This window comes from Odocoileus virginianus, chromosome 1 (assembly GCF_023699985.2).
Source record: "Odocoileus virginianus isolate 20LAN1187 ecotype Illinois chromosome 1, Ovbor_1.2, whole genome shotgun sequence".
Lineage (NCBI taxonomy): Eukaryota > Metazoa > Chordata > Mammalia > Artiodactyla > Cervidae > Odocoileus > Odocoileus virginianus.
In genome coordinates, this window is record NC_069674.1 from 4433051 (window position 1) to 4457921 (window position 24871).

The window sequence follows — 24871 nt, forward strand, 5'->3', positions numbered from 1 at the left end:
TTTTTTTGGAGGACAGTTGAAGAGACATAGCCAGTAACGTTTAACAGGAAGCCTCGGGGAAGAGGGAAATAAACCTCTCTAAATCTGACCCCTTCCCCTGTGCAGTTCTGAAAGGAGGCTGGCGACCCCTTCCCCAGCACTCGCTCACTGCCTTCCAGCCTCCTGCACGCCCCTTCATTGCTGCTTCTGAAAGAGATGGTGCCTCGGAGCTCTTTAAGATGCCAGATTATTGCTGTAAAATGTAATGTGATACAAGGACAGATCAAATTTATGGAATGCCTTTTATGAGATGATCCCAAGGGGTTCTGCATAATGGCTATAAAATTGTGAAACACATTGTGGAACAGATTTAATTTTTAAAGCAGCTGAAAATATATATTAATGATTTACCATCCCTATTCCTCATTAGAGGTCTTTAGGAATACTAATAAAATGACTCTACCTACAATTATTTCCATCCAAGTGTTTCTTCGCGGAATTCAATCTGATGTACAGCACGTAACTGACCGATCAAGATAACATTCTGAAGGAGGAGGGGGGTGGGGTTGTTTCAGCCAAACAGCCATCCGATTTTGTCATTAGCTTCCTCCTCTTCCTGCACCATCTGCTCAGCCTTCACCTGCGTTACTCGGCTTGGGTTTGCTTACAACGATGCATCATCTGAACATCATTCAGGTAATGTAAACTGGATGGAAATCTGTCCTTGGTAGACAAGGCACGTGGATCCAGGTCTACTGTGTAATTGCCATGTGCAAACGCTACCCATTCTTTAAGATCTGACTCGGGGCCCCATCCTCACCTGGCAGAGGTGGTGATGTTTCCCCAACGTGCTCTCTGAGCGCCCTACCCTTCCCCTGTCTGCCTTTGATGTCACCAACTAGAAGGCGGCGGAGCCAACGACCTCTTCACCCAGTGAATGGGGGTAATAGACTCAACTGGGGAACCGCCCAAGGAGTTGTGTAGACGCACCACGTGTCCTGTTCTACAGGACAAGTGTCAGGGCAGCTTTGTTAGCGGGGATCCCAGCAGGCAGTCTGGGACGCAGAGCCATCGAGACAAGAGCGGTCTTGGAAACATCCAGGCACACTGGGGCTCCGAGGGATTGCAGCCCCTCTTCCCAGGGAGTGAGACCCCTGGTGCTGTGGGAAGCTGAGTGGAGTGTAATTCCCCCACTGGGAGGAGTAGAGAGCCCGGTCCAGTGGGCTTGTGGCCCAGGCACCCCAGGGTCACTGCCCCCCAGTAATACACACTCAGGAAACACGCCGAGTGACTGAACGCCTAGAAAAGACTGAATAGGAGGAGGAATCGGGTACCAGCCCGAGGCCCACGGCAGGAGGTCACCAGACAGGACACGCAGAGCCAGGCCAGGGGCCGCCAGGCTTGGACTGGGCACAGCCTGGGAGCCAGGGGCCCTGGCTGTGACCAGTGACCTCCTGTCACCTGGGGACTAGCCCTGACCACCGTGCCTGGTCCCCGCGCCAGCTTCAGTCTCCTGCTTGAGTCTCACGCCCACCCACCCCATGCCCCCTCCCCCACACCACCCCATCCCGGGCCTGGCCCTCTGATGCCAGGCACAGACGTTCCTGATACCCACTAGCTCGTGCTTATAGCTCCAGCGGCCCCGTCCCTTCTGCCAGGATGCACATTCCTCCGGGCTCTCCTGCCCCTCCCCACCAGGGATGGCCGTCACCTAAGTGCAGCACTTCACCCCCCTGTGGATGCCTGCATCTCCTGCCCCTGGACCCACACTCCCCCCAAAGTCGTGCCCACGCTCACCTATGACAGTGGGGAGTCACCCTGCTTCCAGTTAAACGTTCGACATCTATTTACATCAACGCCCTACAGCCACGATCAACGAACAAGCCAAAATGGAGAAAAACGGGCACCTTCTCAAGAAATAAGCCCAGGACACTCCGAGCTCAGAAGCACCCAGGCAGCTGGCACCTGCCTCGATCTAGCTGGACGGTCGCTGCGGGCTGAGCCGAGGCTGAGCAGAGTCAGGAGGCAGAGGGGGACCCACATCCCGGTCCTGCTGGGAGTGAGAACAAGCTTTTCATTCCTCCCAGGCCTTGCCCTCTGCTCTCTGGAGAGAGGGCTCCCAAGAGCCTGCTGGAGGTCCCCTCCTCGCCCGGGGAGCCTGTCCTGCATGGGGAGGGTGGTGGGCAGAAATCCAGGGCCCCTGGTGGGTGTGGCCGCAGTGTTGATCACCGAGGAGCACTCCTGGACACAGTCTCTTATCGCCCTTTTCCCTTTTCTCTGCATCTCATAACCCGGTAACTTTCCCCTCACGTCACTCCCCTGGTGTCTGCGGTAAATCGTCGGAGCTGTCTTGCTGAAAACCAACCGGGTATCTTGTTCCAAGCCGAGGAAGCGCGACAAGAACCTCCCCTTCACCCCTTCCCCTGGGTATCCATCCTGGCATGGTTCAGTCTCCATTTCTGGGAAAGGAGAGGACTGAACAGTGCTGATTTAGGAGACAAGGGACCCAGGCTGTGCTCACCGCTGCGCCTGCAACTCGCCGTGTGACCGCCAGCAAGTCAGTTAACTTCTCTGGCTCTCTTATCTACACAGTGAAGTTTGGGGCTATGATTCTTTCTAATCTCCCCTCCAGCTTTTCTCTTCGATAATTCATGGCTTGCAAAACCGCAGAAGGCTTCATCATTTTTGACTGATCTCATTAATACAAATGAAGGGAAAGAATCTGGCATTTTTTAAGAATAGCAGCCCAGAAGTTAGCGCATTACCATTCTCCAGGGATGGGTTTGGTGATCCCCGGAAGAGAAAAGCTCCTTACTGCTTAATCCCTATCTCTCCAACAAGCCAGACATAAAATCCTTTAATCAAATCTAATAAACTCAGCTAAGCTTCAGAATGGGGCTAAGAAATAACTAATGTGTTTTCTGTCTGTCCAGGTTTATTCACACGGTCCCCTTTGTAGATGTGCTCCCGGGTGATGCTGGGAACAAACAGGGATGGCAGAAAGCAAATAAGTACTGTGAGGAGCCCCAAGGCTGTGGGCCACTTGAGTGCCTTTAGCAAAGGATACTGTCCTCACTCTTCCTGAGAAGAGGGTTGATCTCACTGTGAATTAGGAAGGATGGTTGAGGCAAACACCCCAGGTGTAGGCAGGTTGGGCATCAAAGCTGGCTGCCAGTACCCAACTCTTACTATCCCACAATTAGTGTCCATGATTTTTTCCCTACTTCGGTGCATTTGCAAATAGTCTTCCTTGACCTGGAAAATGCATCCAGTTTCTCCGATGTCTATTCCAGCATATGCAGTGTGCATGCTACTGCACCTCCTTTGCTGGGAAGTTATGCAGTGGGTCAAATATACTATAAGCCCTTGGTCAGTGGTGCTGGCTAAGATCCTGCAGGCAGGAAAAAAAGAACACATACTTAGAATATGCATCAGTTCTAGGAAGGTAAGTGGCTTCCCTCTCAAGGATGGAGTTGGTCCAGGGCAGTCACTTTGCTACCAGACATCTGTTTGGTCTCTTCAATACATGGACCCATACTGGGGTTTAGGGTTTGTCACTGACTACACTAAAGCCTTTGTGTGGATCACAACAAACTGTGGAAAATTCTTCAAGAGGTGGGAATACCAGACCACCTTACCTGCCTCCTGAGAAACCTGTATGCAGATCAAGAAGCTATAGTTAGAACCAGACATGAGACAACGGACTGGTTCCAAATTGGGAAAGAAGTACGTCAAGGCTGTATATTGTCACCCTGCTTATTTAACTTATATGCAGAGTACATCATGTGAGATGCTGGACTGGATGAAGCACAAGTTAGAATCAAGATTTCTGGGGGAAATATCAACAACTTCAGATATGCAGATGACACCACCCTTACGGCTGAAAGTGAAGAGGAATTAAGGAGCCTCTTAATGAAAGTGAAAGAGGAACGTGAAAAAGCTGGCTTAAAACTCAACATTCAAAAAACTAAGATCCTGGCATCTGGGCCCATCACTTCATGGCAAATAGATGGGGACACAGTGGAAAAGGTGAGAGACTTCTTATTTTCTTGGGCTCCAAAATCACTGCAGGTGGTGACTGCATCCATGAAATTAAGATGCTTGCTCAGTGGAAGAAAAGCTATGACCACCCTAGACAGCATATTAAAAAGCAGAGACATTACTCTGCTGACAAAGGTCTATCTAGTCAAAGCTATAGTTTTTCCAGTGGTCATGTATGGATGTGAGAGTTGGACTATAAAGAAAGCTGAGCGCCGAAGAATTGATGCTTTGGAACTGTGGTGTTGGAGAAGACTCTTGAGAGCCCCTTGGCCTGTGAGGAGATCCAACCAGTCCATCCTAAAGGAGATAAGTCCTGAATATTCATTGGAAGGACTGATGTTGAAGCTGAAACTCCAATACTTTGGCCACCTCATGCAAAGAGCTGACTCACTGGAGAAGACCCTGATGCTGGGAAAGATTGAGGGCAGGAGGAGAAGGTGAAGACAGAGGATGAGATGGTTGGATGGCATCACCGACTCAGTGGACATGAGTTTGAGCAAGCTCCGGGAGTTGGTGATGGAAGGGAGGCCTGGCGTGCTGCAGTCCCCGGGGTCGCAGAGAGCTGGACATGACTGAGCGACTGAACGGAACTGAACTTGTTGCTGGCGGGATGGACACCAGTGCAGGTGGCAGCTAGACCAGCAAGTGGTTTCCAAGCCGCCTGGTCTCCACCCCAGCCACCCCTGGCCACATTATACACGTGTGTATGGTGTAGCCCTGGTGGCCCGACTTCACCTGTGCAGGTCTCTCTGTACACTTGGTTTACTGAGTCTCTGAAGCAGCTTCTTCCCTAACGAACACTGTCATGTGACAAAGGTCTTCAGGCTTCGTGCTCGCTGCCTTTGGCTCATCTCTGCACCTCTCTCCTTGCTTCTGATGCCGCACTGTAGCTCTTTCCAGGGCCCTAACTACCCAAGCCATTTGTCACTTGATTCAGGCCCCTTCAAATTCCTTGGGAAAATAGGAATTTAATGTAACCATGTGACAAGTCTATAAACGTACACTGTTGTCCTTCCGAAGTAAATGGGAAGAATATCTGATACTCTTTTCTGATAAGGATCAGGGCAGATCAATGACCACATGCTGAAATACGCGTGCATGCCTGCATGTTCATCTGCTCTAACAACGCTGTGTGTGGGATGGCAGCTGCACCTGCGGCTCCTACCTGGGTAACTTTGCAACTGTCCACTTTCATTCTCCTAGAGATGAGAGAGAGGGGGAGAGAGTGCTGGTAAAGTCAAGGAACGTATGATGGGTATCACGGCCCGTGCAGCCTCTCAGTTTTCAAATTAATGAGTACCATCCCCCTGGGGTGTGACACTGCTTCTGGTACTTTTATCTCGATCATGGGAAGGCGGTGTTAGAGCTTTGGCTTGACTTACCCCACAACGATAATAGCTCTTTCCCACAGGATGAAATACCAATATGGAATTCTCCCAATTACCATGTATGTCTAGCCCAGTTACAAATTCAAGGGCAGGGAAATTAACCACAGGGTGAATGCAAACTCAGTGGACCCACCGCTAGCCACTCTGGGCCAAGTTTCCACTCATCAGTCAGTCCTCTTTGGGGGGAGGAGGGGACACCTGATGACACTTTAGATACACAGGCATCGCTGTCAACATACACTCCACATTGTATGTGCCACTTCAGACCACTTACCGAGCAACCTGCAAAGTTACTGGTTGTGAGTGGGGCCCAGAACAACAGAAGGCTCTGCTCTTGGCCTTCGGAGGCAGAATTATAATCAGAAGTATTGTCTTTATTTGGAGATTAAGGATGGTGTAAGGAGATGTGTATGGGTGCCAAGTAGACAAGGGGTAGATTTGTGATGGTTAATTTCATGTGTCAACTTTACTGGGTTATGGATGTGGGGGAGGGGGGTCAGACATTTTGCCAGACATCAGTCTGGATGTTTCTGGATGAAGTTGACAGTTGAACTGATAAAGAAAAGCAGAATGCCCTCCCTAATATAATGGGCTTCAATCAGATGACACTCTGAAGGCAACAGAAAGGCTGAGTAGAAGGGAATTTCCCTGTCTGGCTGCTATCAAGCTGGAACATGGGATTTTTTTTCCTGCCTTTGAACTTCAACTGAAATATCAGCTCTCCCTGAGTCTCTAGATTACTGACCACAGATTTGAGGAGTTGTCAGCTTCCATGATCACATGAACCAATTCCTTATTTTACATACATACATACCTATCTACTGGGCTTTCCAGGTATCGTTAGTGGTTAAGAACCCCTCTGCAATGCAGGAGATCTAAGAGATGAGGGTTCGATCCCCAGGTAGGGAAGATCCCCTGGAGAAGAAAATGGAAACCCACTCCAGTATTCTTGCCTGAAGCATCCCATGGACAGAGGAGCCTGGCGGACTTCAGTCCATAGTGTTGCAAACAGTTGAACAAGACTGAAGCGACTTAGCAAGTGCACACACACACCACATACACACCCACACACCACACACACACCCACACACATCCTTTTGGTTTTCTTTTACTGCGTGACCTTAATATAAGCCTTTATATTTTAATCGCTAGACTCTTCTGCATGAGGGTCAAGTTCCCCTGTTTCCTACTTCTGAATTCTTCTCTACGGTGACAATTATCCTAACTAAGCCTGAATGCACTTGGAGACGTCCAGGCTTGATACAAACACAGAGTCCTATTCCCATCTGCACATCAAGTGCGTGAAACAAAGGCTTGCAAGCTACCTGCAGACCTCGTGATCCCCTCACCGAACGCCTGGAGGACTAACTCTAACCGCAGTGAATGTACGCTCTTAGATGGCGCGTTTTCCCTCTGTGTCTACTGACCGATCCTTTGCCAAGACACCTGTATGCAGGGCAATGTCAAGTGTAGCTATTGTTTAATTTATGGATCTATTTTTGGTTGCCCTGGGTCCTCACTGCCACGCGGGCTCTTCTCTAGCTGCGGTGAGCAGGGGCTGCTCTTCGTTGTGGTTCACAGGCTTCTCGTTTCGCCACTTCTCCTGTTCTGGGGCATGGGCCCGAGGCACGAGGTCTTCAGGAGTTATGGCATGTGGGCTCAGGAGTACTGTGGTCTTCAGACTCTACAGCACCTCAATAGTTGAGACGCACAGGCTTCAGTGCTCCATGGCATGTGGGATCTTCCCCGACCAGGGATCAAACCTGTGACCCGCTGCATTGGCAGGAGGATTCTTCAACACTGGACCACCAGGGAAGCCCCAAGGGTAACTATCACAACACTGATTTCAGGCGTGTTCCTGTGCTTGAAGACCAAGTCCACGCCAAGTTATCGGGGCACAAGAGTCATGTGAGCAGCGGCCCTAGCCTGCGGCCAGCTCTCCCCAAGCACCACATGTCACCACGGGCCAGAGCAGAGAGGAAGTGTTCAGCACTTTCCTGCTCCCTCGGCAGCTGCAGGCGGAATGGAAGATGCATGGTGGCCATCTGGGGCTCTTGTTGCGTCGTTTGTCATGAAAATGAGGTATTAGAATTTCAGCGTCTAATATGCTCCCTGAGTTATAGTGGAGCGTGGGGCTGCTCCTCTGGTATATTTCCCATAATAATGCAGCTTTGTCAGAGGCTGACGGCCAGAGATCAGTTCAAAAGGGCCTCGGAAAAGCACACGCTTCGTGCTGAAATGGCTTACGTTGCAGAAAGCACGCCGATCGGTCAAAATGGCTCGTGGGGAGGCGCTCACACACCTAGAGGAAGCCGTTTCAGCCCTCGGAAAACACTGTAAGGTGACCCAGTGGTGAAGAACCTCCATGGAGCCTGCGCAACAGCGGATCGGTCAGTGGCTCCCAGGTTACTGATGCCCCACTAAGCCCTCGTGCTCCCCGAGACCACGGCCTCATCTTGTGCATAGAGGAGAAAGCAGTGTGTGATGTTTCCCCAAAGAACACCTGCCTGAAAGTACCTCCCCACCCACCCAACACTGTGCACGAACGTCCACCAGTAGACTCACTTTTTAAGAGTCACGTGGAGTTAGATGCACTTGATGCTGTTTAGTCGCTCAGTCGTGTCCGACTCTTTGTGACCCCATGGACTGCAGCCCACCCGGTTTCCCTGTCCTTCACCATCTGCCAGAGCTTCCTCAAACTCATGTCCATTGAGTTGGTGATGCTGCCATTTCATCCTCCAGCCCCCTTCTCCTTTTGCCTTCAGTCTTTCCCAGCCTCAGGGTCTTTTCCAATGAGTCAGCTCTTCATATCTGGTGGCCAAAGGATTGGAGCTTCAGCTTCAGCTTCAGCTTCAGTCCTTCTGATCAATATTCAGTGTTGATTTCCTTTAGGGATTGACTAGTTTAATCTCCTTGCTGTCCAAGTCACTCTCAAGAGTCTTCTCCAGCACCACAACTTGAAAACATCAATTTTTTGGCCTTTTTTATGATCTAACTCTCACATCTATACATGACTACTGGAAAAAGCATAGCTTTGACTATACGGACCTATGTTAGCACAGTGATGTCCCTGCTTTTAAATCAAGTTAGGAGTCTATCTTCTCAGATAAGATAATGCATTCAACAGTTTGTAGTCTTCATTTAGAAGGAAAAACTAGGGGCAGTTGTCAAGAGCTCTAGGAAAGAAGATTTTAATTCCACAAGTACCCAACACAGAAAGGGTTCCTCGGCCACGGGATATATTTGGATAATAATCGGATGGTCTTCTTCCTACGTTGGGTAGGAAGCTGGAGCAGGTGGGCACCGGGTTCCTTCTGACTCAGAGGTCCTGTAACTTATTTTACCATTGACTCAGAATAGGGAGAACAAGGGGATTCTCCTCCTCTTTGGAAAGACATTAAGAACGTTAGCAGATCACTGGGCAGGGAAATGTAGATTCTGTGTGTGTCCATGGGGGATGCCCTCCTGTTAAGCAGAGGAGTTGTTTGCATTCCCTAAGGCTCTTCTCGTTCTGAAATTCCACAATTATTGAGCCTAGGTGAGTCATATGGGATCCTTGCTATCTCTTTAGGGAGACAGAATAATAATATCACTCCAGAGCAGCAAAGAAGGACTAAATCTAGCACCAATTCTCATTGATTGGGAGTGGCTACTTAAAATGACTACATCAAAAAAGAATCTGAGGCCAAGTCCAAAGAGAAGTGGGAAGTATTTTCAAGAATAATTAAGTGTGTCTGTCAGAAGGTCTAGAGTGTGGAAATGTTGACAATAAGTACCATATTTGTCAGCCCTGCAGTAAACCCTTAAAAATCCAACTTTGTCAGTTTCGACGGTCACAGGTGATTGCTGACCCAAGATATATCAAATAAAAGGCAGTGGTTGAACCGGTCTGAGAGGCTGAGTATGGTCACTGGTCACAGGCATGAAGGTCACCTAGGTCTTGGTGCCCCAAACTCAGCCCCTGGGGGTCCAGCCTCTTCCTCGCCCTATAGCATCATCGTGCTCTGTCTAGCCTGTCTGAAGTTATTCTTCAAACGCTTCCACTACGTTCTATTCCATTTTAGGAGGGAAATGACAGACTGATTTTGAAGACTTGAGAAGGGTCCTGGAAAAAAGATCACTCATAAATATTAACAGATTATTGTATAAGGTCTTTGCTCCAGTGTAGGAACGTTTAAGATTTATAAAAGTGCTTTCAGAGATGCAAAGCTGTACAACTTCACTGCATCATTAATATTATTAATAATAATTGGTCTTTTATGTCTCCAAAAGAGATATCTAAACACATTGTGGGGACTTCCCTGACAATCCAGTGGTTAGGACTTGACACTTTCACTGCCAGGGAGTGGGTTCAATTCCTGGTCAGGAAAATAAGACCCCAAAAGGTGCCTGGCATGGTTAAAAAAACAGAAAAAAAAAAACATTGTGGACAACAAAACTTCAGTAAAACAGTCCACGCTAATATGAAGAAGCTTGATAGAGAATTAATTGATAAAGGAACAGATAAAAACTGGATGAAATGAACAAATAATGAATCCCCAGGGGGCAGGTACCACACCCCTCCAGTTACCCTTTGTCTCACTTTTCTAATGCATCTTTTTCTAAATTTTTAAAATAATACAAGGATTGAGAATAAAGAAGTAGACAGCTCTCAATGAAACTTTTCAGTGAAAAAACTCAATGGATGAGCCTACCAAGGCAGCAGGAAGAGTGGCTGATGGAAAATCTGGAGGTTGATGCCACAGTAGGAAAATGAGCTTTTGGCAAACAGGTTCACTATTTTCCCAAAGATGACACACATTTTAAATTTCTTGGTTTGAGCTGATTTAAGTCACCCCCAGCCCGAATGTGAAAGGCGGAAAAGCATTAACTCAAGTTGCCTCTAAACTTGTATTGGTCTGGTGTCTCTAGAGAAACAGAACCAGTAGGAAACATTTCTACCTGTGAGCTGTCGGAGGGAGAGGTTTTGAGGAGCTGCCACATGAGATTGTAGGGGCTGCCCAGTCTGGAACCTGTAGGGCTGGAAATCAGGTAGGAGCTGAGGCTGCAGTCATTTTTTCTAACTTTTTATTTTATTTTTAAATATTTTTTACTCTTTTATTTACTTGGCTGCACTGGGTCTTAGTTGTGGCACATGGGATCTAGTTCCTTGACCAGGGATTGAACCTGGGCCCCCTGTTTTGGAAGCACAGCATCTTAGCCACTGGACCACCAGGGAAGTCCTCAGTCTGCAGTCTCCTTCTTCTCAGGGAAACCTCAGTTTTTGCTCTGTGGCAAATTGAATGTTTGTATCCCCTGAGAATTCATCTGTTGAAGTCCTAACGCTCGATGTGATGGTATTTGATGAGGCCTTTGAGAGATGATGTGTGGGCTTCCCTGGTGGCTCAGAGTGTAAAGCATCTGTCTGCAATGCAGGAGACCTGGGTTCAATCCCTGGGTTGGGAAGATCCCCTGGAGAAGGAAACAGCAACCCACTCCTGTACTCTTGCCTGAAAAATCCCGTGGACAGAGGAGCCTGGTAGGCTAGAGTCCATGGGGTCGCAGAGTCGGACACGACTGAGCAGCCTCACTTTTTGGGAGATGATTAGGGTTAGTTGAGGTCTTGAGGATGGGGCCCCATGTTGGGATCAGTGCCCTTAGAGGAGACACAGAGGGCCTGCGCTCTCTGCCACGCGAGAGCACAGTAAGATGCAGCTGTCTGCAAGCCAGACAGGGGATGCTCCTGGGCGGATGCAGAGAAGGTGAAGAAGGTCGTCAGACTGGCTGGAGGGAAGGGCTGACATGAGCAGACACACGCCCAGAGTTGGAAGGGCAAGCGTTTGACACATGAAAGATCTCAGGAGTGAGGCTGCACAGACTGTGTTGAACAGCGCAGGGGCCGAAAAGGAGGCCAGAGGCAAATAGAAGAAAGTCAGGTTGGTAGGAAGACGAGACAAAACAGAAAGGGGAGCTCATGCCACCAGGACGCCTGTGATGCTGGCGTTGCGCTGCGTGCAGATCTCATTCCATCCTCACCGCAACACTGCAGGAAGGCAGACGGAATTTTCCTGTCCTACAGGCAAGGAATAGGAGGCCGAAGGCTACACGCCTCAAAGAGGCGGACCCTGCTTCCACACCAAGCCTGTCTTACCCTAGCCTCTGCTCCCCCGCCGTCTCCTTTCCACCCATGGCTGCTCCTGAAAGGATAGACTGGTAATGTGTGCAGAAACTGTGAGCCACTCTCTGGGTAATAGAGAACAGCCACTGCTAGTCACCTGGCATCAACCTAGTCATTTTCATCACAAGAACTTCCCTGAAGAAGAGGGACAAAGGAAGACAAAGGCTCAGTTTCCGCGGTAGACTTTCCTCATCTGCTCAAAGACAGAACCAAATGCAGCAGACAGTTTTCCTCCCTGAAAACATCCAAGGCCAGTTACCCAGGACCGGTTCCCAGCCAAGTGCCAGTGGGAAGATGGTGAAGACATCCTCCTCACGCCTCCGTGGTCCCCCTTTCCTGCTTTCTTGATGCTCCCAGTCTCCTTCCAATGCGAAAGGGATTCCCAAAGACCAAAGGGATGCCCGTCACTGCCTGTTCATAGTGATTAACGGTTGGATTTGAAAGGCAAACTTCCTCAGCTTAAACCCCTGCCCTGTTACTTCTAACTTTGTATCCCCGAGCACATGAGCCTCCTTACATTTTATTTCCCAGGGTATAAATTGGAAATAATAATAGTACCAGCCCAGCAGGTTATTGTGAACATTGAATGAGCTATGTATTAGGATGAAGCATGTGTTGGAAGAGGCGGGCAGCAGGTCTGGAATGTGCCGTGAAGTGGGGGAGTGAGGGGTTGAGGGGAGAGAAAGCAGAGCCAGTGACCCCCCGTGGGTCCTCCAAACACACCCCCTGTCTGCCATGATCCTTCCTCCTCCTTCACTCACGTTCTGAATGAGGCTGACAGAAGTCAGTCCAGAGTTGTAGCGCAAAGGATACCGGTCTAAAGACAGGACAACACCGTCGAATTTTAGGTTATTTTATAGACGAGGAAACTGGGGTCTGGCAAGGTGAGGGGCTTGTCCAAGGTCACACACGGCTAGTTGTTACTGAGTCCAAGCTCAGACTGCTTGTCACATGACAGGCTAATAAACTGAGAGATGAGTTGCTGGGGCAAGGAATAGAGGCTTTATTCAGAAAGCCAGCAGACCGAGAAGATGGTGGACTGGTCCCCCAAAGAACTATCTTACCCCAGGTAGAACTGAGGCCCCTTTTATAGTGGAATCCTTTGTTCCTGCTGCTGTCTACCTCAATCAGGTCATAAGGTCATGATGTTCCTGTAAACCTCCAACAAGATACATGTTACTCTGTTCTGCATCTTTTTATCTCCATATGAATGGGAAACAGTTACACCTTAAAAGCTCAGAGCCTGGAGAATGCACTCTCCTGTATACTTTAGGTCACAAGCAACATTCTTAACTTTAGCAGAAGCAATAGAATGCAGAGGTTAAAGTAAAAGAAACAGACCCAGTATGAAGTCAGATCTGTCCTTCCCTGTTTCACAGCGACTACTGCGCAAGAGGCTGCCGGCTTAGAACCCGCATCTGTGGACGTCCAGGCTGCTCTCCCGTCCCTTCCACATGCTGCTCGGTCTCTCACGCTAAATGACAAGCAGACAATGAAGAAAAACGTTGGCGTGAATGTGATTTAAACTCGTGAGGAATATGACACGATAACCAGCTGTTTGCCATCACTTCTGGTGATAAGCTGTTGTAGCGACAGTGCTTCAATTAAACCTGAGCCGAAGAAGCAGCTCGTTCCTGGGCATCTGGCAGGCGTCTTGTTCTTTTGGCTTCAGCTCAGTGCCACAAGAGATGGGTGCAGGCTCACTGTGACCCATGGGAGCTGCAGCCCAGGCTCCCTTAGAGAGCAGAGTGTCCACCCTGAGTGGCTGTCTCCACCCTGGTGCTGAGACTGAGTTATGGTCCACCCTCGTTCACAAATCTGTCTAAACCTTTCCCTCAGACCCACCAAAGGGGATCCCAAGAAACCACCAAAGACGTGCTAGAGTAAGCTGATCCCCACTTCCTCCTGCAGACGCTACCAGGGAAACCGCACAGGTATCCACGCAGTAGCCGAAAATGATGTGACTGCTACCCACCTGACCCCTTGACCGAGGCACGGGATTACTTGCTCTTGACTAGTTGTTCCAAGTGTCAGCTATGGATTCAATAAACACCAGATAGTTTATTGATCACCATGCCTCCTTAGGCAGGCTTTTTGTTTTAATTTGGGTAACTATAGGCAACACAATTATTCAAACCAGACAATGTTTGGACCCCATGCAATAACTCCTCTGCCTGCAGGTTGGGAATGCTATTTTAGGATGGCCCATAATCTACCCTGAGCTCCAATAGCCCTGTGGACCCCTGTCACTGGAGTTGGCCAAGGGAAATCAGTGGCTAGAATTTCAAGTAGCTGCACAGAGAAATGTTTCAGCATGGAATTCCTTTTACCGTAACATCCAGCATGAACTGTCAGTATTTACAGTCCCTTTCCCTTCTGTCCTGGTCAGGGCAGAGAACAAGAAAAATTAAAGAGAACAGGAAATTGAGCTGAGGATTTTAATCAAGGCTGAGGCAGGCAGAAGCTGGGAGAAAGAGAACAGCATCCTAGCTGAGGCTTCAGAGGAGCACTTCCTGTTAGGGGTCAGGAAAGGGGTCCCAGCCTAGCTCTCAAGTTATTCCTAGACTCACCACCCCTCCAAATAACCTTTCCCCATCCTTTCTTCTCCCATCAACACAGACACACTCACATGTGTACACACAAACACACACACACGCTCCCTCAGTCAGTCCACTCAGTCATGTCCAACTCTTTGCGACCCCATGGACTGCAGCACGCCAGGCCTCCTTGTCCATCACAAACTCCCGGAGTTTACTCAAACTCATGTCCATCCATGGCATCGGTGATGCCATCCAGCCGTCTCATCCTCTGTCATCCCCTTCTCTTCCTGCCCCCAATCCCTCCCAGCATCAGGGTCTTTTCAAATGAGGCAACTCTTCCCATCAGGTGGCCAAAGTATTAGAGTTTCAGCTTCAGCGTCAGTCCTTCCAATGAACACCCAGGACTGATCTCCTTTAGGATGGACTGGTTGGATCTCCTTGCAGTCCAAGGGACTCTCAAGGGTCTTCTCCAGTGCCACAATTTGAAAGCATCAATTCTTGGGCGCTCAGCCTTCTTTATGGTCCAACTCTCACGTCCATACATGACTCCTGGAAAAACCACAGCTTTAACTATATGGACCTTTGTAGGCAGTTATGTCTCTGGTTTTAAATAAACTGCCTAGTTTGTCATAGCTTTCCTTCCAAGGAGCAAGCATCTTGCAGTTTCATGGCTGCAGCCACTGTCCTCAGTGATTTTGGAGACCAAGAAAATAAAATCTGTCACTGTTTCCACTTTTTCCCCATCTATCTGCCATGAAGTGATGGGACTGGATGCCAAGATCTTAGCTTTCTGAATGTTGAGTTTTAAGCCAGCCTTTTCACTCTCCTCATTCACCCTCATCAAGAGGCTCTTTAGTTCCTCTTCACCTTCTGCCTTTAGAGTGGTGTCATCTGAACGTCTGAGGTTGTTCATATTTCTCCAAGCAATCTGCTTTCCCAGCTTGTGCTTCATCCAGCCTGGCATTGCACATGATATAGTCTGCATATAAGTTACATAAACAGATGACAACATACAGTCTTATCATACTCCTTTCCCAATCTTGAACCAGTTTTTCTGTGTAAGGTTAATATACTAAGTGAAATAAGCCAGACATAAAAGGACATATCCAGGGATTCACTCATATGAGGTCCCAGAAATAAGCATATTCCTGATGAGAAAGTAGCACAGAGGTTACCAGGGACTGGGGAGAGGGAAACAGAGAGTTAGCATTAACAGAGACAGAATTTCCTTTTGGGAGGGTGAAGAAGTTCTGGAGATGGGCGTGGTGATGGCTGCATAGCAATGTGAATGTACTTGTACACGTGTACTAAGTCGCTTCAATCATGCCCGACTCTCTGTGACCCTGTGGACTGTAGCCCACCAGGCTCCTCTGTCCATGGGATTCTCCAGGCAAGGACACTGGAGTGGGTTTCCATGCCCTCCTGCAGGGCATCCTCCCGACCCAGGGATCGAATCCACATCTCCTAGGTTTCCTGCATTGGCAGGCAGGTTCTTTACCACTAGGGCCACTGGGGAAGTCCATGAGTGTACTTAATTCTACCCAATTGTGCATTCAAAACTGTGCAACTTACACAATGGAGAAAATCTAGAAGAAGGTTGGGACGTTAGGGGAGGAGACTAACAAGAGGTGAAACATTTTAAAGTTGTCCCCTGGGGCCTCGGGTTTAAGTGGAGGATGGCACATACAAGGATTCGCCAAAGTAAGAAGCCTGACACCTGGGGACAGACGAGGAATGGCCAGGCCGACCATGCCTGGTGGACCGCGTGTCCCCTCCTCATCCACAGGGAGGTTTGGCTTGTTCTTCCCATAGTCCCATCTCTGCAGCTCCTGTCCCAGTTCTAATTACAGCCAGGGTGACGCCAAGATCGTGCAGAGAACACAGGCTAGAATTCAGAGCCGGCTGGCGAACACCCGCACTAGCAGGAAAGGCACCAGACTGGGGGAGGGATGCAGTAGGAGCCCAGGACTAGCAAATGCAAACCCTTAGATCCAGAACGGATGAACAAGGTCCCACTGTATGACACAGGAGCCACTTCCACTCCTCAGGGCTAAACCATAATGGAAAGGAACATGAAAAGCAATGTATGTATGTGTATAATGGAGTCACGTTGCTGTAAGGCAGAGATTAACACAACATTGTAAACCAACTATACTTCATAAATGAGCAATTTTTTAAAAAACAGAAAGAAAGGCACCAAGCTGAACCCAAGAAATTGAAATCTTTGGATATTTATCTAAGCAAATACTCCTTTTAAAAATGTCTACCCTTTGCTACCTTGAGCTGCTTGGGTTTTTAAAATCATGTTTTTACAAAAGGAAAAGAATCATGAATGATTCACATGACATCCCAGTAGCTCCCTGTAACTGATGTAACTGATGCACACGGAAGCTCAAAGGCTGACACCCGAAGGTCGTGGCTGGACGGAGAGCCAAGCCACGGAGGGCAGAGCTCGCTGCCCTCGGGGAGTCTTCGAGGGCCCTGATGCCAGGCTGGCCCAGCGCCACACCTGTGTCCTCCCCATGCGGTCAGCAGCTGCTCTGTGGGTTTTCATGGCAAATGGTGGGAATGATTCATCATCATTGGCCCCCTCTTAATCGCATTTTAATAAAGCCATAAATCAGCTCCCGACAGCGTGACAAGTCCCCAGAAGGCACGGCTGTGCCATAGGACAAGAGCCAAGCCAGGTGGCACGGAGGGTTGGCAGTGCCCAGTGGGCAAGGCCTACTGGGGAGAGAGCGCTGGAATCCACACCTAACCCCGTACCTCTCCCTGAGAGCTCAGCCCTACATCTGGGGTTAGAAGCCAGCTTTAGGGCTATATTCAGCCCATAAGCACTTGATGGTTTCTAACTATAGTGCTGGAGAAGACTCTGGAGGGTCCCTTGGAATGCAAGGAGATCAAACCAGTCAATCCCAAAAGGAAATCAACCCAGAGTATGCACTGGAAGCACTGATGCTGAAGCTGAAACTCCAATACTTTGTCCACCTGATGCGAAGAGCTGACTTGTTGGAAAAGACCCTGATGCTGGGAGGGATTGGGGGCAGGAGGAGAAGGGGACAACAGAGGACGAGATGGTTGGATGGTATCACTGACTCAATGGACATGAGTTTGAGCAAGCTCTGGGAGTTGGTGATGGACAGGGAAGCCTGGCATGCTGCAGTCCATGGAGTCACAAAGAGTTAGACACGACTGAGCAATTGAACACAGCTATACCTGTTGATAAAATATTGAAATGGTCCCCAACAGATGCTATAGACCCAATGTTTGTGACCCCCCTCCACCCCAATCCATATGTGGACACTAAACCCAATGTGATGGTGCTTGAAATTTGGGGCTTTGAGAGTGATTAGCTCATGAGTGTGGAGTCCTCCAGAATGGGGTTCATGATCTTATAAAGGGATGGAGAGACCAGAGCACTCTCTTTCCAGGAAGACAGCATCTGCCAACCAGGAAGAGAGCCCTCGGCAGACACCCAACCTGCCAGCACCTGGATCTTGGACTCCCAGACCCCAGACAGTGAGACACAGGTGTCGCTGTTCAAGCCCCACAGTCTGTGGCCCATGCGATAGCAGCCCGAACAGTCTAGGACACCAGATGACAAATATCCACAGCACCAAGGTCCCAAAGGACCTGGCCATCCCCGCCACCCCCTGACCTCATCGTGACCCGGTAAACCACCCCACCACCAAGCAAGTGAAAGGCCCGCCTGGCGCGGCAGGGGGCCGGCCATCCTGCTGTGGTGGAGCCCTTCCTGATGGGTGGGTGGCCGGCTGCCCTGATAGCTATATGTTTCTATTATCACTGCCATCTGTGCTGCTTTAATTTATATCACACAAAACAGAGCAGACCAGCCTATAAAGATGTGGAGTGGAGCAGGAAAAGTCAGTTGTGACATGTAAGTATGCTCACACAAAAATTTTCTTTCTACCCCTTAGAGAAGTCCATCTATCAGGCCCAGAAAGACATGTTTTGAACAAACGCACACAGTTTTCTTTATGTTTCTAGAATCAGAATGGCTTCAGGTTGTGACTTTTGTAGAAAAGCTGGGTGATGATTTACTACTGGGTCCACGGCATTTAATATTCCCAGGGTCCAATCTTCTGTCCTCATAGAGCAACTTATAGACAATATAAGATATATGTGTGCATGCTCAATCTTGTCTCTTTGAGACCCCGTGGACTGCAGCCTGCCAGGCGCCTCTGTCCATGCAGTTTTCCAGGCAAGAAATACTGGAGTAGGGTGCCATTTCCTATATACATAATTCAAAAAAATAAATATAATTCCTTGCTTTATTAGAGATATAAAAAGAAAACAATTTCTAATACAATGATATGTGTTTCATACCTGGGCACAACTAAGCTCAAAAATAATGATAAGTTATGCCGTCCTGGCCATACATATAATGAATGAGTTTGGACTGGGAAAAAAGGAGGAAAAAAAAGGATCAGAAACCACTGTGACAAGTTCAGAGAAAGCAAAGAGAGAGGACACCAAAATAAAACCCAGTACAACCAGCACATGTTAAAAATAAAATAATAATGCTAACAGATAATCTATGTTTATAAGTAAACTGGAATTAGGTTCTAGGTAAACTGGAATTCGGTTCTAGGCTCAGAAATAATAAACAAAATTTCCACCTTTTTGAACAAACTTTGAATGTCTTGCTGACTAAGATAGCATCCTTGGACAGTAATTTCCAGAATACCCAACAATGTTCCTGGAGCTCACCATCTGAATGCTGGTGGTGATCCCCTCCTGGTGATAGCCAGGCATGCTCCCCCAAATTCCAAAAGAGCCACATTGTGGATCCGTAACTAACCAACGCCAAAGAGACAGAGACCTCACTCTCTTGGGGCTGTGAAAGGGCTTGGGACACAGGGGAAAGTCAGCCTTTTCTCCCCACACTGGACGTTGGAAACAAGGGAAATGAAGACTCAAAGCTGCGGGTTAGGTTTTCGGCTCGAAAGGTCTGTGTGGTGATGCAGCAGCATGCGGCCAAGCTTGGCTCACGCCATCCCGCAAGAGCCCCTGCGAGGATCTCGCCGATCCTCACGTCGGGGCACCATGTGGGAAGCTGGGAATCGGACCCAATGGAAGCATTTGCACCAGGGAAATCAGGACTCTTCTTTTTTTAAAAGAGAGCCCAGCGTCTTTGTTTTTGGCCACACCATGCAGCTCGTGGGATCTTAGCGCCACAGTGAGGGACTGAACCCGGGGCCACGGCGGTGAAAGTACTGAGTCCTAAGCCCTGGACTGCTGGAGAACCTCTGAGAGCCCGTGGTTACACGTTTAGCAGCACTCCCCTGCAGGAACATCTCACCACTGGTGTGGCCCAAAAGTCCATCCAGGTTTTTCCATTACATCTTACAGAAAAATCTAAACGAACTCCTGGGCCAACCCAGTACAAATGGGTAAGACAAGAGGAGGAGGATATTTTAGGAGGCAGGGTGAATTCAGTGAATGGTGAACTCAGCTTTTGATGTCTTGAGATTGAGAACGATGATGTTCAATGCCTAGTTATTCCACAAGTCACTCAGGAAAACAGCAAGTCTAGCTACACGATTCTCGCTTTCTTCTGTCCCAGAGAATGGAGTGGCTGCCCTAGTCCAATGCTTGGAATACTGGGTATAGGAGACCCAGCCCCTGATGCATCTTTGGAACTAGAAGGGGTCTCTGGGCGCAGCTGTGGGAGGTGGGGAGGGAAAGAGAGAAGGTTGGGCTACAGATGAAGCAGATCCCATACCACTGGGAGCGGCTGTTCTCTCCAAGGTACCACTCACCTTTGCTGTCGTTCAATCACTATGTCATGTCTGAGCATTCTTTGGCATTGCCTTTCTTTGGGAGGGGAATGAAAACTGATCTTTTCCAGTCCTGTGGCCACTGCTGAGTTTTCCAAATTTGCTGGCATATTGAGTGCAGCACTTTCATATCATCATCTTTTAGGATTTGAAATAGCTCAGCTGGAATTCCATCACCTCCACTAGCTTTGTTAGTAGTGATGCTTCCTAAGGCCCACTTGACTTCAGACTTCAGAATGTCTGGCTCTAGGTGAGGGATCACACCATCGTGGTTATCTGGGTCTTGAAGATCTTTTTTGTACAGTTCTCTGTATTCTTGCCACCTCTTCTTGATCTCTTCTCCTTCTGTTAGGTCCTTACTGTTTCTGTCCTTTATTGAGCCCATCCTTGCATGAAATGTTCCCTTGGTGTCTCCAGTTTTCTTGAAGAGATCTCTAGTCTTCCCCATTCTATTGCTTTCCTCTATTTTTTTGCTTTGTTCACTCACCTTTAGGATTCTTGCTTTGTGATTGGTTTATTGCTTGTTGTCTTTCAACACTGCCCTTGAATACTGCTTAATGTGGGCGTGGGACATAGAAGGCTCTTAAAGAAGGTCTTTTGAATGATCAAATGCTTAGGTATTGTGTTATCCAGAGTCCACAGATAAAGAAAGCTAAAGGTGAACAGAAGCATGTGGCACTCTATCCCCTGGGCCCTGGCTGGGCCCCAGCAGCAACGCCAGCAGCAAATCTCTCTCTGGATTGATCAGGAAGCCCGTGGACCACAGGACTCAGAGCGGCCCCCACACCGGAGCTGCTGCTTAATGAGGTTCCCCAGCAGTGCACGTTCATCACTTCCTGTGGCTGGACTCCACTCAGCACTGGGAGAATGTTAAGTTAAGAGGGACACATTAAGTGCTGGTGTAAATTAAAAGCCAAATCATTCTATAATCAACTAGTCATTATTCCAAAAGGAATTGCTCACTGGGAACACTTTTATCAGTATTTATTGCTCTATTATATTATAATGGGCTATTTAATAATAAAAAAAAATACATCATATTGATTAGAAGCCAGCCTTTGATTCAGACAAAATCGCAGAGGTCCTGTGTATATTTTCACCCATCCTGTAATTTATTCCCCGCCGCCCTACTTTTATTGCACCTTGGTCTGAGGAACAGTTAAGGACACATAGACGCATCAGTCTTTCTGCCAGGAAACAATACACGCGGACGCTATGAAGCGGCCTTGAACTGGGCGTCCTTCTTGGCTGCACTTACGGAAATAGAAGATGACTGCTCCCGTACACCCCTGACCGTCTGGGCTGGGAACATACCACTTCGGCTTTGGTTCTGCATGGGGGAATCAGGGTTTGCAGGCTGCCGTGTGGTCAGGAGCTGGGCGTGAGCTGCGGGCAGCAGAGCCAGGATGGGAGGTGAAGGGAAGGAGAACGGGGAGAGGACAAAGGATGGGAGATGATGTGGAAAGGGGAGAAAAAAAGATGGAGAAGAGGAGGGAGGGCCTTAGGAAGGGAGGACGGGAAGAGGGCGGGAGAGGCGCCGAGTCAGCAGCGGAGCCCTGGTCCAGGCAGTGGGGTGCATGGGGTGGGGGGAGCTCTCCTCTCCCTCATCCCTAGCATCACTCCCTCCTCAAACCACCCTGGACCACGTGCAAACCCAGCCAAGCCAGTCACATCTTCCCCGGGGCCTTTCTCCCCTTGAGCCGGTGAAGACCGTCTCTCAGTGTCAGCGGGTAACGTGGCCGAGGCTGGACCTAACTCATTTTGTCCAGAATGTAGAATCTTGCTGGCTTCTCAGATCTAATTCCATCACCACTAGAGTGCCAAGTTCTACCATCCCCAGCAGAGAAAATCATGGTATTTCCAATAGTTTCTTCTTCTGTAACAGCGGTGTCTCTAACAAGTCATAAAAGGCTTTCAAAATATGTCTAAGGAAATACAGAGAAAGAGCTACTTTCTAAGTTAGGTAGTAATGAAAAAGAGAGAGAAAGAGAGAAATATAAGAACAGAAATAACTTGCATTCATGTAGAATCATGTGCCATTCAAAGCGCAAGACTAATTTCCCAAGGTCACAGAGTAAATTATTAGAAGGAATGGAATCAGAACTATCTTTTTCTGACTTGAAGTACTACAGCCATTCCTCAAGGCCAGATGCTCCTATGGAATTGCTAAGACGGCTCACTGAGAATGAGTGAAACAAGATCATTTTTATCCCTCCCTTGATTCTGTCACGTTTCCTGGATTCCTCATTGAAAATATCATAAGTTGACACAACACCCCCCTTGGTTTCCAGTGTACCCTTCTCATAGGCTCCGCCCCTTCTGTTCAAAGCCATTTGCTCACCATGAGGACATAATCTATACCTTCAAGCCAGGCATGAGCACAAATCCCAGAGTCCCCTTTTGAAATTCTAATTGCCTCCCACGCTTCAGGCACCAGTGACTGTCATTCAGGACGCTGACATGAACAGCACATCTGCAAAAATTAATTTAGGGATGTTTAATGAAGGTGTCTTCCCAAAGTTGGCTGCAAGGTTCAGAGAAAGCAGCAAAGAAAGATGAATTAGCCAGGATGGACTTCTTCAGGGGGACACTGACCCTCAGTCCAAGTGTAAAGGGGAGGGGTTGGTTCTCGGAATCCAGTGAGAGCTGCCTCTGGAGAAAAGGGCAGTAACCTTGGGTGGAAAAATGTCTTCAGTGATGATTTTTAAATTCTCAAAGCTTCAGGAGACACAAAATTCCACTTGAATAAATATAATGAAACTAACAACAGAGGGAAAAGGGAAAAAAGTACAAAACTGTACACATTGTTGAAAGTGCATATAAGTACTGATAAAAGAAATTTGCTGTGATATTTAGAATTTGAAAAAGAATAGATAAATACAGTAACTAGAGACAACTCTACACTTGGTCAATACTGAAATCAGATTGATTATATTCTTTGCAGCCAAAGATGGAGAAGCTCTATACAATCCACATACAAGGCCTGGAACTGACTGTGGCTCAGATCATGAACTCCTTATAGCAAAATCCAGGCTTAAATTAGAAAAAGTAGGGAAAACCACTAGACCATTCAGGTATGACTTAAATCAAATCCCTTATGATTATACAATGGAGGTTGACAAATAGATTCAAGGGAATAGATTTGGTGGACAGAATGCCTGAAGAACTAGGGACAGAGGTTCATAACATTGTACAAAAGGCAGTGACCAAAACTATTCCAAAGAATAAGAAATGCAAGAAGGCCCAGTTGTTGTCTGAGGAGGCTTTACAAACAGCTGAGAAAAGAAGAGAAGTAAAAGGCAAAGGAGAAGGGAAAGATATATCCAACTCAACGCAGAATTCCAGAGAATAGCAAGGAGAGATAAGAAAGCCTTCCTAAATGAGCAATGCAAAGAAATAGAGGAAAACAGGAGAGACGCGTGGGCCTTCCCCTCTCCCTGCCATTGGCACGTGCTCATCCGCTGATACCAGTGTGCGGAAAAGCGGGAGTCATCTGGCAAAAAGGTCACTTTGCCTGCTGTGTTCAAGGCTCCCATTCGACCAGATATTGTTAACTGTGTTCACACCAACTTGCGGAGAAACAGCAGACAGCCCTACGCTGTCAGTGAATTAGCAGGTCATCAAACCCACGCCGAGTCTTAGGGTACCGGCAGAGCTGTGGCTCGAATTCCCAGGGTTCGAAGTAGTGGAACTCACCATTCAGGTGCTTCTGGAAACATGTGTCTTGGGGCCCACATGTTCACACCCACCTGGAAACACTGGCACCGTTGAGTGAATCCAGCGCAGCAGTGACATGCCATCTGCCCTGCATGGGCTGCCTCGGCCTTACCAGCGCCGGTCATGTCTGAAGGAAGTTCCTGAGTGCCCTTTGCAGGTCGAAGATAAAGTTGAAGGCTCCAAGAAGACCAAGGAGGCTGTTTTGCTTCTGAAGAAACTTAAGGCCTGGAATGATATCAGAAAGGTCGACCGACGCCTCTCAGCAAATAAGAGCTGGCAAAGGCAAAATGAGAAATCATCACCGTATCCAGCACAGGGGACCCTGCCTCAACTATAACAAGGACAATGATATCATCAAGGCCTTCAGAAACATCCCTGGAATTACCCTGCTTAATGGAAGCAAGCTGAATGTTTCGGAACTTGCTCCTGGTGGTCATGTGGGACGTTTCTGCATTTGGACCGAAAGTGCCTTTCGAATTTAAATGAGTTCTATGGCACTTGGCGTCAAGCAGCCTCCCTCAAGAGAAACTAGAACCTACCTGGGCACAAGACGCTCAGTACAGACCTCAGCGGGATCTTGAGAAGCCCATAAATCCAAAGAGCGTGCCAAGCACCATGCAAGATTTATCACAGAGTCCTGAAGGAAAATTCCACTGGAAAACCTGAGAATCGTGTTGAAGCTCAATCCATATGCAAAGACCATGCACCGGAACACCATTCTTGGACAGGCCAAGAGCCACAAAACCCGGATGGATAGGGCAGCCGCGGCACTAGAAGTGAAATCAGATGAGAAGGGGGTTCCGGGCAAGAAGCCTGCGGTGGGAAACAAAGACAGCTGTTGGTGATGAGAGGGTGAAGAAGCCTTTAGTGGGAAAAAAGGCCACAGGGACCAAGAAACCAGCGGCTGAAAAGAAGCCCACAGAAAAGGAAACCCACCACAGAGGAAGAGACGGTGTCTGCATAGACTTAATTTTGTTTATTCCATAAATGCTAAATCATTTTGGACAGCCAATTTTGAATAAACACCTGAACAAAGAGGCAATGAGAAACATGAAGAAAAAAGAAAGAGAGGAAAGCAATAGAGTGGGAAAGACTGGAGACCTCTTCAAGAAAACAGAAGATCTCAAGAGAACATTTCATGCAGGGATGGGCACGGTGAAGGACAGAAACAGTAAGGCCCTAACAGAAGCAGAAGAGATTAAGAAGAGAGGAGGCAGCCAGAATACACAGAAGAGTGTTCTCTGTTTT

General features: G+C 48.2%; 1 pseudogene; it reads left to right on the top strand.

Annotated features, from left to right (window-relative positions):
- Positions 1 to 651: 651 nt before the first annotated feature.
- LOC110148061 (large ribosomal subunit protein uL4 pseudogene) lies at positions 652 to 24587 on the top strand (annotated as a pseudogene).
- The last annotated feature ends 284 nt before the right edge of the window (positions 24588 to 24871 follow it).